Here is a 17005-nt window from a genome sequence, read left to right on the forward strand (position 1 = left end):
TCTTCAAGAGCTGCTTCTCTTTTTTAGCAAGATCATAATTCCCAGTCAACAGCCTCTGCCCCAAGGGAGAGGAAAGATGTGGCCACTCGACCAGCTTTATTCTTTCAAATGAAAATATGTCTTCACTTTTATTAGTTATTTAGGGCCTTATCCAGAGCTGTTGAAGTCCATCATTTATTTCAATGGGCTTTGGAGAAGGCCTTTTATAGTGGTAAAGAGACTATGTCTCAAAAACTGATCTTGATTATTTTTATCTTAGCTTTTCTGTAGTGTGGCATTTTCTGATTACTTTTATCTGACTTAGATTTTCTATAGCATGGCATTTCTATTACACTGTTTAGCACTATTCTGTCTCAGAAGTTATATGGTTTTTTTTATTGCTACTAATTAACTGTTTCTGCATATAAAGAACAAACATTCTTCATACCTCATTCACTGTACTGCTCTCCCCCCATCAAAATAATATTTACTTTCCTATTACACTTTTGTTACTTCCAAAAAATCTTTTCATACATGCCATTTTATCTGCAAATAATCTCATTCTGAAAGCATGTGGGAAAGTTTAGAGAAAAGCACTTCATGTTTGCTGCAAACTGTCTGATCTGGAAAGAATATAGGAACCTTGCTGTATGAAATTCTAGGACAGGGAGCTATTTTTATCAGGATTAAAATTTTCTAATGCAGATTATCAAAAGTATACTAGCAATGGAAATCAAAACCTGGAACTGCTGTCAGATTATTTCTCTATAAAATGAATCATGATTTTACCATGAAGCTCATGGTATTTGGTGTTTTTCTTCAGATATGTCTACACTTCAAGCTGGGGTGAAAATAGCCATAGCAATGGAAGTAGGTAGCTGCCCTGAGTATGTGCCTGGGGTCTTGGATGGGTACATACTCGGGACAGCTAGCCTGGTTGCAGCTCTCACTGCTGGGGCTACATTCTCTTTTTAGTGCACTAGCTTGATGAGAGCTAGTCCAGGTATTTCTCCTCAAGACAAGACTCTCGCCGCCTTAAAATCCCAGCTTCCTAGAATCCAGCAATTACAAAAGAATCTCAGTTTTCATTTAAAACAAAAGCGCGTTTCTGGCCCTTGTAGTTGAGGAGAAAAGCTTGAAAATGTGACCCAAGTGCACCCTAAAAGCTCAAAACAAAGGGCAGGGGAGCAAAGAAAAAGACCCCAGCATTCATTATTTTTTAAAACCTCATGATTTTAAGCCACTTATGATTTTTTGGGGCCTGACTCATGATTTTTGAACTTTTGGGTTTGGCAACACTCATATATATGCTGTTGAATAAAAGGCTGTTATTATGTTACTTAGGGCTTTATTCTACTCTCATTTACACAAGTATAACTCCATTGACATTAGTGGAGTTACTCCTGATTTTATACTGGTGTGATTCTGGTTCTTGGTCCAGTTCTCCTTTATGTTACAGCCCCTTTACACTACTCGGGACTGTAAAGGTGTTTTAAACCCATTGGAATCACCCCTCAGGGAATGCTCCTGTGTGCGTTGGTTCCCCAGATGATGCAGAACCACAGAATAGCTCTTAGCCACTATTCCTTGCAGTCTCTGGCATTAGGGACATGTAGAGGAAAAAGTGGGTGTGGCCTGAGCAAAACCTTAGTTACAAATGAGTCCCAAGAAGGATGCTGCAGTAAAGCATAAATCAGAATATCCCCAAGGCTCTCTAACTTATTAAATGAGGCCAGACCCAGAATAATAGAAGTACAAAGATGGTTTACAGCCATCTTTGTCCCACCCTGCATTTCTGCACCATAGCTCAGCTGGAATGAAGTATCTGGCCCTTAGTTTTGAAACTATCAAAACTCCATAATGCAAAGTTTCCCTCATCCTCCAATTCCCATCCTTACACTTCCTTGTTAATAATTGAGTTTCAGTCTCTTGTCACACATTACCGCTCCAGTCCCATTTCAAGCACCAAGTCAGAAGTGTTGTGTTCCAGCTGCTTTACAAGACTGTGATGTCAATATCTCAATTTTTAAATAAAATTTCCACCTGTTTCTTCTCAAAATTCTAGTCTCCATTTCAATTCCTCTTTCCAAGCCCAGTTCAGAAAACATGGTTAATAAAAATAATACTTCTACACTTTCCACAGAATGCATCCGATGAAGTGAGCTGTAGCTCACGAAAGCTTATGCTCAGATAAATTGGTTAGTCTCTAAGGTGCCACAAGTACTCTTTTTCTTTTTGAGATATAAAGAAATTGAAAGACAGAAGTTAAATTATTTTCCCCTGGTCACCCAGTAAGTCAGTGGCAGTGCTTAGAACACAATTAGCAATCCTGAGATGCAGTCTCCTACTCTAACCACTACACCAATGCTTCCTCCCTCCAGACACTGATCTTATTTATACAGGAGTCAAGATGGACTAATCCCATTGAAATGATCCTGGGGTGTAATTGAGATGAGAATCTGGCCCTGCTGGTCTTCTCTTTTTACTTCCCCCATTATCATTTGCCCTTTTTCTCAACGATAATACGCAGGTTCCATGCTGAGCCTATCATACCACTGCCTGATTATATAAATGGTCTCTGAGAACTCAGTGCACTGAAGCTGAGAGTGGAATGCATCACTAGGGAGAGACAGACTCAATATGAGCAGTAAAAAGAGGCCAGCTGTAATCTATTTCACTTTCTAAACTGCATTTAGAAATGATATTATTTGTACAGTGGCACAAAAGGTTAGGTCTCCCATTTGAAGAGGCAATAATACAGAAACTTCACTGGGATAAGAGTCTTCAGACAAGTTAATTGCCTCATAAAATGAGAAACCCGATTCTTTTATTCCTTAATTAAAATTAGAATAGGAAAAGAATCTTAAATTGATTTATCAACCTGTCATTTGCAAACATAATAATGGTTTCTTCACAGGATGAGTAAGAAATAAAGCTAACAAGTAGAGTCTTTCCAGGGACCATTGATTTGCAGATTCAGCATTCTTGTCTGTCTTGTTGGAATGCATACCAAGCATGATCACATCACATAATATATTTTTATTAATGTGCTCTGTTACTAATTGGAATGGTGCAAATTCAGTCGAGACATATAATGTGCTCTGAAATACCAGCATGGATTCTCTCAAGACTGTTTGCGGAGTAGCTCTCAAAGGAGTTTGCAGGAATTAGGCAACATCAGCTACACAGAGACCTTTGTTGACATCATAGTGAACCAGTCTATTGACTTTCTAAAGGCTATCTTTGCTAAATTTACATTCTGCTTATTTCAAGGTCTTTTTTGGTCTCTTGAACCATTTCATTGCTATATTTGGTCACTGAATTATTATTACAAGGCATTAATATAATGGACCTGTTATAGCATAAAATTAGAGAGGAAAAAAGCTTAGTAGGACATCTTGTCCATTTCCCTGTCAATGGACGAGTGTTTCTTAGAGCTCATTCTTGAGTGCTTTGTCCACTCTACTTCTAAATTCCTCAAGCAATAAGGCTGACACAATTACCCTTTGGACAATATTCCAGTGTAGCAGACATGGCTGTTAAGGTTTTCCCTGACAATAAGTGTCATTTTTTCTTTGCTCAGTTTCAGTCCATTACTCATAGTTTAGCCTGGGTGGTCCACTATAAACAATTCCTCTTTCTCTTAGTTGATTAAGCCCTTCAGTCAAATAGCTGTAGATAGATAGCTTGTCACCACAACCCAAGCCATGAAACTCTTTTACCCACTTAGCCAATTATATATAATGGGACTCATTCTCCCTTACTTTTACACTTGTGCAAAGGCGTTGTGAAATTTTACTGCATCGTATCTTTGTATTCATTTTGCACAGGACTAGATGCTAATCTCCCACTGGGAAGTCTTCCTGGGGATGCTACAAACAGCCTCTGAGTTATGGCTGCAGGGTCATGTGACCAAGTCACCTGGTACTGGACTCCATGATATTAGTATTTTTCCACTAACCAGGGGTGGGAACCCCACTGAGAGACAAAGGATTACCGCCCTATGCAAAAACTATTTAAGGCAGGGGAGTGACATCATCAGGGTTCATTCTTTATTGACTCCCCACCCAACAAGGAAGACTGCTGAAAACACCTGAGAAAAGACTGAACTGGGGGGAAGAACTGAGCTCAGCCTAGAGGGTTTTCTAGTGTGTAAAAGGAATATCTGGAGTTTTAAGCTGCAAGCAAGTCTCTGCAATCTGCCTAAAACATCATTTAGGGTGAGAATTTGCTGCTTATAACCAATTTCTTTAGTATATTAAGCTTAGATTGCATGTTTGTTTCATTTGCTAGGTCATCTGCTTTGATTGGTTGACTATCCCGTATAACCACTTAAAATCTATCTTTTGTAGTTAATAAACTTGTTTTGTTTAAAACCAGTGTGTGTGGAAATCATAACTTGGGACAGAAAGCTGTGTATCTCTCTCTCCACACTGAGGGAGGGGGGCGAATTTCATGAGTTTACATTGTATAGTTCTCTGTGCAGTGCAAGATGGATACATTTTGGGTTTACACTCCAGAGGGGATGTGCACTTGAGTAACTGGGCAATTCCTTAGCTAGCCATCCCATGCAGAGCTGATCTCAGCATGTGTGTGTATAGCTGCAGCTGGGTGTGTCCCTACTTGTATGTGTGCTGGTAAAATGCAATCTGAAGCTTGAGGGAAGGCTTGGCTGGCTTGCCTCAGCAATACAGTGTAAAGGGAGCCCAGGCTGATAAGTCAGGCCGGCTCAGTGGTACCCCAGTTCCAGGCGGCACCCCGAAGAGGTGGGGAAACCCACCACAGGCATCTTTTATTTTCTATGTGGGAAAACAGACAGCAAAAGGAGAGCAAAAGTCTATGTTCTGCAGTCTTAGAAAATCATCAAACATTATGTGCAAACATGGAAAAGAAGTAACAGTATTTCTTATATTGTTGCGTAGATTGGGGTTCAAAAATATTCTGGTGACCTTAAATATGTCCTTTATTAGTCACTACTTACACTCTTCAATTCTTAAAGCACAAATACACTTTCACAGTTACACAATAAAACAAGGTTCACAATATTGCAGTTGGGCTCTCACTTCACTTCATTCTTAGATCTCACTGACTGGAGACATCTCTTATATACTCATGAGGGCATGGCTGACAACATGCTAGGAGGTTCAAGGAAAATGTAGTTCTCAGAAAGTTTGGAAAGTTCCACGAGATTCTACAGAGGTCCAGAACATTCAAGGAGGCTAGTGAAAAATGAATCCACATACAGAATACCTGAGACATTTTACTTCAAAAATTCTATTTTCCCTTTTGTTGCTAACAACAAAAACAGCACCCTGAGCCTGGCGCCCCCCCCCAAGCCCGGCACCCTTGACTGTTGCCTGGGTGCCTGCCCCTAAATCCGGCCCCACTGATACCCCTTTGTCTGCCTGCTGATGGATGCCAAAACAGCTTTCTCATTCTGCTTATATTTCCAAAACTCTGTTGTATCTGTTTCAAAAGCTGGGAAGGCTTTCTGGGGTTGCAGGCTCCATCCCCCACTATGCTCGTTAAATGGCCTCCCCTCTCACCACATTTAGCCTTATGGCTTTGTTTACCTTTCCTATGCACATACTTTTCATTGTCTTCTGAAGTATTACCTGGCTCAATTTATATGGCAGCCACAGGAAAACAGACGAACCAACATTCCTTTGTCTCGGACAGGCTGGGCTTTTGCATTGCTTGCAAATCACCTTTTAAGAACATATTTCTAGCACACATCTATAATTCTCTATACAGCACCTAGTACATACATCACACAATAATAATGATCAGTGTGTTACTGATTGCCATACGATACCTTACATGACACCTTTTTAGATACAGATCATGACAACAGTATTTGGGGGAACAGCCACAGCAGGTTGAGACAACAGAGCTTCAGGGCCTGGGCAATCAGACCAAGTGGACTTGCCACTTCCTGACAGCAGTAGTGCTGATGTTGCAGGGGAGCCCTGAAGATCCAGGTGATAGCGCTGGCAACCTCAAAGACTAGTTGAACATTGGTGGCAAGTTTAGTTATTAGTATAAGCATTTGTAATTGTTATATTAATGTTTGGTTGTTTTAAGAGTTACATTTGGGTTTGGAAGGGAAGATATGGTATTGGGGAACTATGCCTTTAAGCATTAGTCTTCCTAAACAGAGTTTGGGCAGGGCACTATGAAGCTCTTGTTGTTATTCACAGACAGACACAAAATAAAGCAGATTTCTTGCAAGCATCTTAAGCACTGAGGCCCAGATCCTCAAAGGCATTTATACTCCTAACTCATGGGAAATTAGGAGTGTAAATACCTATTGAGGATTGGGGCCTGAATGATCATTGAAATATACTGTTAACCTGACATCAACCCTGGGCAAAATAATGGAAAAGCTGATTTGGGATTCAATCTATAAAGAACTGAAGGATAGGAATATAATTAGTGCCAGTCAACATGGGTTTATGGAATAGGTCTTGTCAAACAAATCTGATTTCATTCTTTGATATCAATGATTAAAAGTTTGATTGATAAAACTAACTATGAAGATGTAACAGATCTTTGTAAGGCATTTGACATAGTACTGCATGCCTTTCTGATTTGAAAATTTAGCACCATATAATATCAAAGCACACATTAAATTGATTAAGAACTGGCTAACTGACAGAACTCAAAAAGTAGTGGTCAATGGGGAATCATCAAATGGGGTTTTGCAAGGATTGGTATAAGCCTGAGGCTATTCAACATTTTCATGAATAAAATGTTCGATGACACAAAGATTAACGGAGTGATAAAATAATGATGGCGACAGAGAAGTCATATAGACAGTCTGGATCATTTGGTAAGCGCCCATTCGGCCCATTCAAACAAAATGTATTTCAATACAGTCAAATGCAAAGTTATACATCTAGGATCAAAAAATGCAGGTCATACCTAGAGGATGGAGGACTGTATCCTGGAAAGCAGTGACTGTGACAAGGATTTAGGGGTCACAGTGGACATACAACTCAATACGAACTCCCAGTGCAATGCTGTGGCAAAAATGGCTAATGAGATCCTTATAAACAGGGGAGTAGCAAACAGGAGTAGGCAGTTGATTTTACTTCTGTAAACAACATTGGTGAGACCAATACCAGAATACTGCAAACAATTCTGGTGTCCATATTTTGAAAAGAATCTAGAAAACCTGAATAGTGTGCAGAAAAGAGACACAAAAATGATTCAGGGCCAGAAAAAATGCCTTACAGTGAGAGACATTTGGAGCTAAATCAGTTTAGTTTGTCAAAAAGATTGAGAGGTAAACTGATTACAGTGTTTAAGTACTTTCAACACTTTTCTTTTCAAGGAAAGAAAATACTGGTGACTGAAGGGCTCTTTACTCTAGTGAAGAAAGGCACAAGAACCACCAGTGGCCTGACAAATTCAAATTAGAAATTAGGCACAATTATTTAACAGTGATGGTGATTAACCATTGGAACTAACTATTAAGAGAAGTGGTAGATTCTCCATATCTTAGAGTCTTCGAATCAAGACTAGATGGCTTTCAGGAACATATGCTTTAGCCAAACCCAACTTACGCTTCAGTCAAACACAAATTATTGGGCTCAGTGGGTGAAAAGTAATGGCCTGTGATATATGGGAGGTCAGACTCTTGATGTAATGGTCCCTTCTGGCCTCAAAATTTATGAACTTATGAATCTTCATTCGGTCCCTCCTCATGAAGGGCAGTCTACCAGGGCATGGACTCAGAAAGACCTGCTGGAGAACACAGACACCATTACCAGATCATATAAATGCAAGAGGTAATAGTATGAACTGTAATGGCCCAAAGTTATTCATTTTCCCCACTTATTCCTAACAAGTAGTACCATCCAGGAGATTTCAGTTACTTTCCTTATACTATAACCGTAAATTCAGATTATAATATCTATGTACAATCTAAAAGATTAACAAATTTTATTGGTATTGGAACAAGGATGCCAAAGGGTGCAAGTTGCATCCGATGAAGTGAGCTGTAGCCCACGAAAGCTTATGCTCAGATAAATTTATTAGTCTCTAAGGTGCCACAAGTTCTCCTTTTCTTTTCTCTGGCTAGAATCCATTAGAAACCCTGGCAGTAGGTTGCTCTACTATTTTGTCAGCCTCTGGCTAGCACTCCATCTAGGCACTGGGGTTTTCTTGTTACTTTACTCCTTAAAGATGAGCAGCCTGACTGGTTCCTAAACCAAACAATATTCAAATGTAGCCTCTTGCTCAAAAAAATCAAGTATTATCACAGATGTTCAGCCCCTTTAATAATCAGGCATCTTTAAAGTGTCTGAAGTTAGCCACCCAAAAATAAAAGCTCCCAAAAGCACTAGTAACTTTCGAAAATTCAAGTCTGTATCTACAGTGTTAAAGTTTAGAAATAAACCATAGATGTGGATAGGAACATAAGAATTGCCCTACCAGATCAGGCATGAGGTCCATCTAGTCCAGTATCCTGTCTTTGCCAGTAGCCAGTATCAGGTGCTTCAGAGGAAGGTGTAAAAACCCTGCAGTAAACAGATGTAGGATAAGCTAAGACCCACATAGTTCCTAGTCCAATTATTTGTTGTGTGAAAAATTTTCCGTTTTTTGTGTCAGTTCTGAATTTTGTCATCTTTTAAATTCACTAAACATCCCCTTGTGTTATGAGACAGGAGAACAGAAGTTCCTGATCTCTTCCCTATACAATTCATTTTGTGAAGATGCTATGCTGATTCTATACAAACAGGGGAACAGTATCAGGTCTAGATAATACTTAGTCCTGCCTTGAGTGCAGGGGACTGGCCTAGATGATCTCTCGAGGTCCCTTCCATTTCTATGATTCTATTTGCATAGAATGAGTTTGATTCTGAGCTTGTAAGTGGATAACCAAGGGACTACACTATATAAAAAGAGGATGCAATTGTAGTGTAATTGCCATTGATTCTGTAGTGGGGTAAAAATGTTCAGATAAGGACATTTAAGGGGAGAAACAAAGCTAAAAGGGTATAAAAATAAGGAAGGGGACATAATCTATACAAGGGTAGGAACAAAGTTTGAACTGAATATAACCAATATAGTGTTCTCTTCCTAATATGCAGATAGCCTGAAACAATAGCTCTCAGAGGTGTGAATGTCCCCTATTCATCTCAATGGATTGTTAATGCTGAAACCCAAGGGTGACAATCAAAATCCTAACATTGTTAGTTATTTCACTACTGTCATAAATATAAAGGGAAGGGTAAACCCCTTTGAAATCCCTCCTGGCCAGGGGAAAGCTCCTCTCACCTGTAAAGGGTTAAGAAGCTAAAGGTAACCTCGCTGGCACCTGACCAAAATGACCAATGAGGAGACAAGATACTTTCAAAAGTTGGGAGGAGGGAGAAAAACAAAGGGTCTGTGTGTCTGTCTATATGCTGGTTTCTGCCGGGGATAGACCAGGAATGGAGTCTTAGAACTTTTAGTAAGTAATCTAGCTAGGTATGTGTTAGATTATGATTTCTTTAAATGGCTGAGAAAAGAATTGTGCTGAATAGAATAACTATTTCTGTCTGTGTATCTTTTTTGTAACTTAAGGTTTTGCCTAGAGGGGTTCTCTATGTTTTGAATCTAATTACCCTGTAAGATATCTACCATCCTGATTTTACAGGGGGGATTTCTTTATTTCTATTTACTTCTATTTTTATTAAAAGTCTTCTTGTAAGAAACTGAATGCTTTTTCATTGTTCTCAGATCCAAGGGTTTGGGTCTGTGGTCACCTATGCAAATTGGTGAGGCTTTTTATCCAACATTTCCCAGGAAAGGGGGGGTGCAAGTGTTGGGAGGATTGTTCATTGTTCTTAAGATCCAAGGGTCTGGGTCTGTAGTCACCTAGGCAAATTGGTGAGGCTTTTTACCAAACCTTGTCCAGGAAGTGGGGTGCAAGGTTTTGGGAAGTATTTTGGGGGGAAAGACGCTTCCAAACAGCTCTTCCCCAGTAACCAATATTAGTTTGGTGGTGGTAGCGGCCAATCCAAGGACGACGGGTGGAATATTTTGTACCTTGGGGAAGTTTTGACCTAAGCTGGTAAAGATAAGCTTAGGAGGTTTTTCATGCAGGTCCCCACATCTGTACCCTAGAGTTCAGAGTGGGGGAGGAACCTTGACAACTACACATCATTTTAGCAGAAATATCCATCTAGTATGTTTATATCACAATCCCAAACTGCCTCACATATCTTCCAAGGTTCCAAAAGCCACACATATCTTCCAAGGTTCCAGCTGCCAAGACTCTAGGCTCCCCTATCAAAAACAACTTCTCCAATGTATAAAAACCTATGCCATTAAAAACTGAAAGGGTGGAGATTGCATAAAATTAATTAAATTTAAGATTAAAATAAAATATACAGTTGACATTCTATGTATTCCATATTCACTTTGAATGCTTACATTCAAATTTATGTTGCAGAGAAGACAAAATAGCTTTTTCTAGTACTTGCCTGTATTAACAGGAATAGTTTCTAATCTAATACAGGCTAAGCTGAATTTTTAGTGTGTTCTTGTATGGCGAGGTGATTTGTAGCACAATATGGCACCATATGAGATCTGACACAGTCATATTTTTCTGCCTCTTTTCCCTCTTATTAATCATTGATAGATACCTGGAAGGATTATGCCTGGTTGGAAGGCATGAGATGCGATGTCCTGAGGTTGGGGGTTCCACGACCACCACTCCCAAGAGGAGAAGGCGGGTGGTGGTGGTCGGGGACTTTCTCCTCCGGGGGACTGAGTCATCTATCTGCCGCCCTGACCGGGAAAACCGAGAAGTCTGCTGCTTGCCAGGGGCTAAGATTCGCGATGTGACAGAGAGACTGCCAAGACTCATCAAGCCCTCAAGGATTGCTACCCCTTCCTGCTTCTCCACGTGGGCACCAATGATACTGCCAAGAATGACCTTGAGCAGATCACTGGGGACTACGTGGCTCTGGGAAGAAGGATAAAGGAGTTTGAGGCCCAAGTGGTGTTCTCGTCCATCCTCCCCGTGGAAGGAAAAGGCCTGGGTAGGGACCGTCGAATCGTGGAAGTCAACGAATAGCTACGCAGGTGGTGTCAGAGAGAAGGCTTTGGATTCTTTGACCATGGGATGGTGTTCCATGAAGGAGGAGTGCTGGGCAGAGACGGGCTCCATCTTACGAAGAGAGGGAAGAGCATCTTTGCCAGCAGGCTGGCTAACCTAGTGAGGAGGGCTTTAAACTAGGTTCACCGGGGGAAGGAGACCAAAGCCCTGAGGTAAGTGGGAAAGCGGGATACCAGAAGGAAGCACAAGCAGGAATGTCTGTGAGGGGAGGGCTCCTGCCTCATACTGGGAATGAGGGGCGATCAACAGGTTATCTCAAGTGATTATATACAAATGCACAAAGCCTTGGAAACAAGCAGGGAGAACTGGAGGTCCTGGTGATGTCAAGGAATTATGACGTGATTGGAATACTCAAATACTCAAAATGAATATATTCCCAGGAAATATTAAGTCATATAGCAGTTCTATATTCTCATAGTATAACATGTTGGCAGAGTGAATATTTTTATGAATATAAGAAAAGGAGTTCTTGTGGCACCTTAGGGACTAACCAATAAATTGGTTAGTCCCTAAGGTGCCACAAGTACTCCTTTTCTTTTTGCGAATACAGACTAACACGGCTGTTACTCTGAAACCTGTCTTTATGAATATAATTTAAATTCAAGTCTCACCTCTTCCACTGACAGCTGTTAATATTTCTGTGAACTTCCCAACCGTTATTATTGAGAAAGGCTTCACGCTTCTCTCCCTGTGATGCAGACAACTATCATTCCCCCCATTTTATAGAGAAGAGAACTTCTGCCAGAGCAGGGAATAAAACCCACATTGCTAATATGGCAGACCCAGCTCTTTGTCTTGTCCCTGTCTTGTTCTGGGGGAAAGACATTCCTCTTCCCCTCACCCACCACAGGGCCTGACTCTAGCTTTCCACTGCCTTTTATTTATATATAGGCTCCAATAACTCTAGTTAACTTGTTCCCTGGCTAATTTAAAATGAGGTATGTGTATTCCTCACAAGTTCTTTATTACTGTATATCTTTGTAATATATTCCTCCCCCCACCCCAGTCACTCCAAACACTATAAGGCATCTCTTCTAAGTAAGGCCAACAAAACAAAACAAATTTTGTGATTTTAGCCCACCTATTTTGGAGAGATGAGCAAAAATAAACAAAAACATTTCTGAAAAAGTCAATAACAAGGACATTTTAGACAACGGAGCTGAGCCTTTTCAAAGGCATGTAGGAGATTTAGAATCACAACTCCAGCTGATTTCAATGGGAATTGTGCTTCTTAGTTCCCTAGGCAGCTTTGAAAACCTCAGCTTATAATTTTAATACTGTTTTTCCCCCCAAAATTCCCTGAAAAACTCTATCGGAGTAGGAAATGTGGTAGTGAAATTTCAGAATGATTAGTTACTCTGGAAAAAATTCATGTATGTAGGTTGAAAATTGGGCTTGAAAAGTTAGCTTCAACTGCTCCATAATAAATAACAAAACCAAGAGACACATAATTAAATCATTAAAGTTTGCTGGCATTTCAATTTGTGAAGTTATTCCTAGGACATGAATTTAAATCCTTCTGAATGTGTTTTTAAAGGTGTCCTAAACCAGAAGAATATAAAAATCCATAGTTTGAGCCATGACCATTATATTTCAAACACTTCAGGTATGTGATAAAAATAAACAGCTTGCCTTGGTCAGTTCAAACTAATTTTGTTGCATTAAGTAAATATGCCAAAGGGGGTTCAACTAAGAAGGTAGCATGAAGCATTTAGAAGACATTATAAAAAAAAAGAATACTAATGAAAAAAAATTTTAAAAATAGAAAAATTAAGTGAACTCAAATTTTCAAAGTGGAAACATAATTTTTAGTGACCTTCATGGAAGCTGCAAAAGAAAATTAGCTGTCCCACGAGGTACTTGTTAGTGATCACTGAGCTAAAGAATGGGAGGGAGCAAACTTTTTGGAAATTTTGCATTTCATTTTATTATTAGCTAGTCTTTAAAATTTGATTTTTTTGTAAAGAACATGGTTAGGAAGGAAAGTGTGAGCTTGAGGGGACGGGGCAGGCAATGACAGGGTTGGGATGGGCAGGGGAGGAGCAGAGTGTGAGAGGACAGGGCCGGCAATGACAGGGTTGGGATGGGGAAGGGAGAGCCTAAGTATAAGGATTTGGGGCAGGCAATGACAGGCTTGGGTGCAGAAAGGGAGGGGGCAGAGTATAAGGCAAGGGCAGGCAATGACAGGGTTGGGGTGGTGAAGGAATAGTACTGAGTATGAGGGGCAGGGCATGGAAGGCCTTGGGCAGTGAGATCAGGGGTTCGGAGACAGGGTAGAGTGTGATAGGTAAGGTAACCAGGTGTCCAGCTTTTTACCGGAACACCCGGTAGAAAAGGGACCCTGGCGGCTCCGGTCAGCACCACTGAGCAGGCCGTTAAAAATCTGATCGGCAGTTCTGCGGAGCTAAGGCAGGCTAGTCCCTACCAGCCCTGGCTCCGTGCTGTGCCCCGGAAGTGGCCAGCAGGTCCAGCTCCTAGGCAGCGGGGCCACAGGGCTCCACACACTGCACCTGCCCCGAACACTGGCTACACACTCCCATTGGCCAGGAACCACAGCCAATGGGAGCTGCGAGGGTGACGCCTGTGGGGGAGAGCAGCGCGCAGAGCCTCCTGCCACGCCTCCGCCTAGGAGGCAGACCTGCTGGCCGCTACCCGGATGCAGCGCGGTCCGCAGTGCCAAGACAGGCAGAAAACCTGCTTTAGCCCCCGCGCTGCGCCGCTAACTGCTTAGCCCCCACCCCCGCTGCACCCCAACCCTGAGCCCTAACCCTCTGCCCTAGCCCTGAGCCTCCACAAACCTGGAGCCCCTTACTGCACTCCAAACTCCTCATCCCCGGCCCCACTCCAGAGCCCGCAACCCCAGATGGAGCCCTCATCGCCCCTGCACTCCAACACCCTGCCCCAACCCAGAGCCCACAACCACAGATGGAGCCTTCATTCCCCCTGCACCCCAACCCCCTGCTCCAGCCCAGAACCCCCTCCCACACCCTGAGCTCCTCTGCTCCATCCCCAGCCTGAAGTCCCCTCCTAAGCCCCTCCTCCCCAGCCCCAACCCAGAGCCCACACCCCCAGATGGAGCCCTAACCCCCCCTGCACCCAACCCCCTGCCTCAACCTGCAGCACCCTCCTGAACCCTGAACCCCTCATCTCCATCCCCACCCAAGAGCCAGCACCCCCTCAGCCAGAGCCCTTACCTGCCAGCCCCCGTCCCCTCCCACTCTGCCCCCTCCCCTGCCCCCCCAACCCTGTCAGTGCCTGCCCCCTCCCCTCCCCTCCCCTCTGCCCCCTCCCCAGCGCTGTCAGTGCCTGCCCCCTCCCCTGCCCCCCCCAACCCTGTCAGTGCCTGCCCCCTCCCCTCCCACTCTGCCCCCTCCCTAACGCTGTCAGTGCCTCCCCCCTCCCCTCCCACTCTGTCCCATTCGCTGTCCCCTCCCCAACCCTGTCACATCCCCACCCCGTCCCCGACAACTCCCCTGGTCGCAGACCCTGAGCCTGATCCTTTGCCCGGCCCCGCCCCAGCTCCTTTCCTCAGCCCCGCCCCGCCCCCCACACCGCGCCTCCGCCCGGTGGCCTTTCGCGTTGCCCTGGTAACGTGGGAAGCCGCCGGGCCCGTCCAGCAACCGCCGCGAGGTGCGGGAAGGCGGCAGCCGGGGCGGACTCTCGGGTGCTGGGGATCGGGGGTCGCGCTGCGTCCGGCGTCCGCCCTGGGGAGCTGCGAGAGCGGAGGGATCCTGCCGCGAGGCGTCGGAAGCTGAGCGGCCGCCGCAGCCCTGGGGTCTGGAGGCGGCGCCACCGCCAGCTCCAACCGGCGTGAGCGTCCCCCAAGGGGTGTTCCCCAGAGCCAGGGCTCTGCCCCCTCCCCGTGCCCGCGCCGGCCTCCCCCCGACTGCTCCCTGCCCCCGCCCCCGCGCCGGCCTCCCCCCGACTGCTCCCTGCCCCCCGCACCCGCGCCGGCCTCCCCCCGACTGCTCCCTGCCCCCCGCCCCGTGCCCGCGCCGGCCTCCCCCCGACTGCTCCCTGCCCCCCGCACCCGCGCCGGCCTCCCCCCGACTGCTCCCTGCCCCCCGCCCCGTGCCCGCGCCGGCCTCCCCCCGACTGCTCCCTGCCCCCGCCCCCGCGCCGGCCTCCCCCCGACTGCTCCCTGCCCCCCGCCCCCGCGCCGGCCTCCCCCCGACTGCTCCCTGCCCCCGCCCCCGCGCCGGCCTCCCCCCGACTGCTCCCTGCCCCCGCCCCCGCGCCGGCCTCCCCCCGACTGCTCCCTGCCCCCGCCCCCGCGCCGGCCTCCCCCCGACTGCTCCCTGCCCCCCGCACCCGCGCCGGCCTCCCCCCGACTGCTCCCTGCCCCCCGCACCCGCGCCGGCCTCCCCCCGACTGCTCCCTGCCCCCCGCCCCGTGCCCGCGCCGGCCTCCCCCCGACTGCTCCCTGCCCCCGCCCCCGCGCCGGCCTCCCCCCGACTGCTCCCTGCCCCCGCCCCCGCGCCGGCCTCCCCCCGACTGCTCCCTGCCCCCGCCCCCGCGCCGGCCTCCCCCCGACTGCTCCCTGCCCCCGCCCCGGCCTCCCCCCGACTGCTCCCTGCCCCCGCCCCCGCGCCGGCCTCCCCCCGACTGCTCCCTGCCCCCGCCCCGGCCTCCCCCCGACTGCTCCCTGCCCCCGCCCCCGCGCCGGCCTCCCCCCGACTGCTCCCTGCCCCCGCCCCGGCCTCCCCCCGACTGCTCCCTGCCCCCGCCCCCGCGCCGGCCTCCCCCCGACTGCTCCCTGCCCCCCGCCCCGTGCCCGCGCCGGCCTCCCCCCGACTGCTCCCTGCTCCCAGAGAACCAGGTCCCTGCCCTCGTGCCCGTGCCAGCGACACCCTGACAGGTCCCTGCCCCTCGTGCCACTGCCAGCCTCACCCCAATTGGTTTCTGCCCCCCCCGCCAGTGTCAGTGACACCCCGACAGGTCCCTGCCTCCCTGTACCAGTGCCAGCCTCACCCCGACTGGTCCCTGCCCCCACTGAGCCGGGGCTGCCCTCCTCCTGTACCAGTGCCAGCCACACCCTGATTGGTCCCTGCACCTGCAGAGCTGGGGCTGCCCTCCCACCCCCATGCCAGTGTCAGCCTCACTCTGACCGGTCCCTGCCACCACAGAGCCATGTTCCTGCTCACATGCCTTGTGTCAGCCTTGCTCTGACTGGTACCTGGTCCCTCAGAGTCAGTGGTGCTCTACATATAGTGTATAGTCTGATGTGCCTCTGCAGAGCCAAGGAGCTTGGCTGCTCTGCACCCCAGTGACAGGTTCACTCCAACTGGAGCTGCTCTACACCCTGTTTTCACTCCTCCTTTGATCCACCTTTACCAAAGTGCTGGGTCAACTCCACACCCCAGTGTTACTTTTCCTGTGTCTTGTCCTTCACTCCACAAAGATGAGGCTGTCCAAAACCCTATTGTCATGCTGCTGCCACCACCATGAATTCAGGGCTTCTCTGAATTCAGGTTTTGCACCCACTCCAAGTACTACCACCAAGAGTCCGGAGTTTCTTTTCAACATTAGTGTAACATTCATGACCTTTCCGGCTCTCCATCATAGAGCCAGAGCCTGTGTGAATCAGAGTGTCCTGTGAATCCAGGGATGCTCTGAACTAGGGCTGTCGATTAATTGCAGTTAACTCACACGATTAATTCAAATAATTAATCATGATTAATCACAGTTTTAATCGTACTGTTAAACAATAGAATACCAATTTAAATTTATTAAATATTTGCACTGTAAAAATGATAAAAGATAGTATTTTTCAATTCACCTCATACAAGTACTGTAATGCAATCTCTTTATCATGAAAATGCAATTTACAAATGTACATTTTTTTTGTTACATAACTGTACTCAAAAACAAAACAATATAAAACTTTAGAGCCTACAAGTCCACACAGTCCTA

The 17005-nt window shown here is 46.0% G+C and overlaps 1 protein-coding gene and 1 long non-coding RNA gene across 2 annotated transcripts in view; one reads left to right on the plus strand and one right to left on the minus strand.

Moving 5' to 3' along the window:
* Positions 1 to 4924: 4924 nt before the first annotated feature.
* On the minus strand, positions 4925 to 12162 carry LOC311526815. The gene is made up of 3 exons (XR_014713164.1): positions 11704 to 12162; positions 8419 to 8504; positions 4925 to 7728 (listed from the first exon to the last, which is right to left on the minus strand). It is a non-coding gene; the product is annotated as an uncharacterized lncRNA (long non-coding RNA).
* Positions 12163 to 14661: 2499 nt separating this feature from the next.
* DEUP1 (deuterosome assembly protein 1) overlaps positions 14662 to 17005 on the plus strand; it is an 85421-nt gene continuing 83077 nt past the window's right edge. Inside the window, exon 1 of the mRNA XM_084622048.1 lies at positions 14662 to 14902. The gene's annotated coding sequence lies outside the window, so the exon portion shown is untranslated. The remainder of the gene's footprint in view (positions 14903 to 17005) is intronic.

The sequence above is a fragment of the Lepidochelys olivacea genome (genome assembly GCF_965140295.1).
Source record: "Lepidochelys olivacea isolate rLepOli2 genome assembly, chromosome: 1".
Lineage (NCBI taxonomy): Eukaryota > Metazoa > Chordata > Testudines > Cheloniidae > Lepidochelys > Lepidochelys olivacea.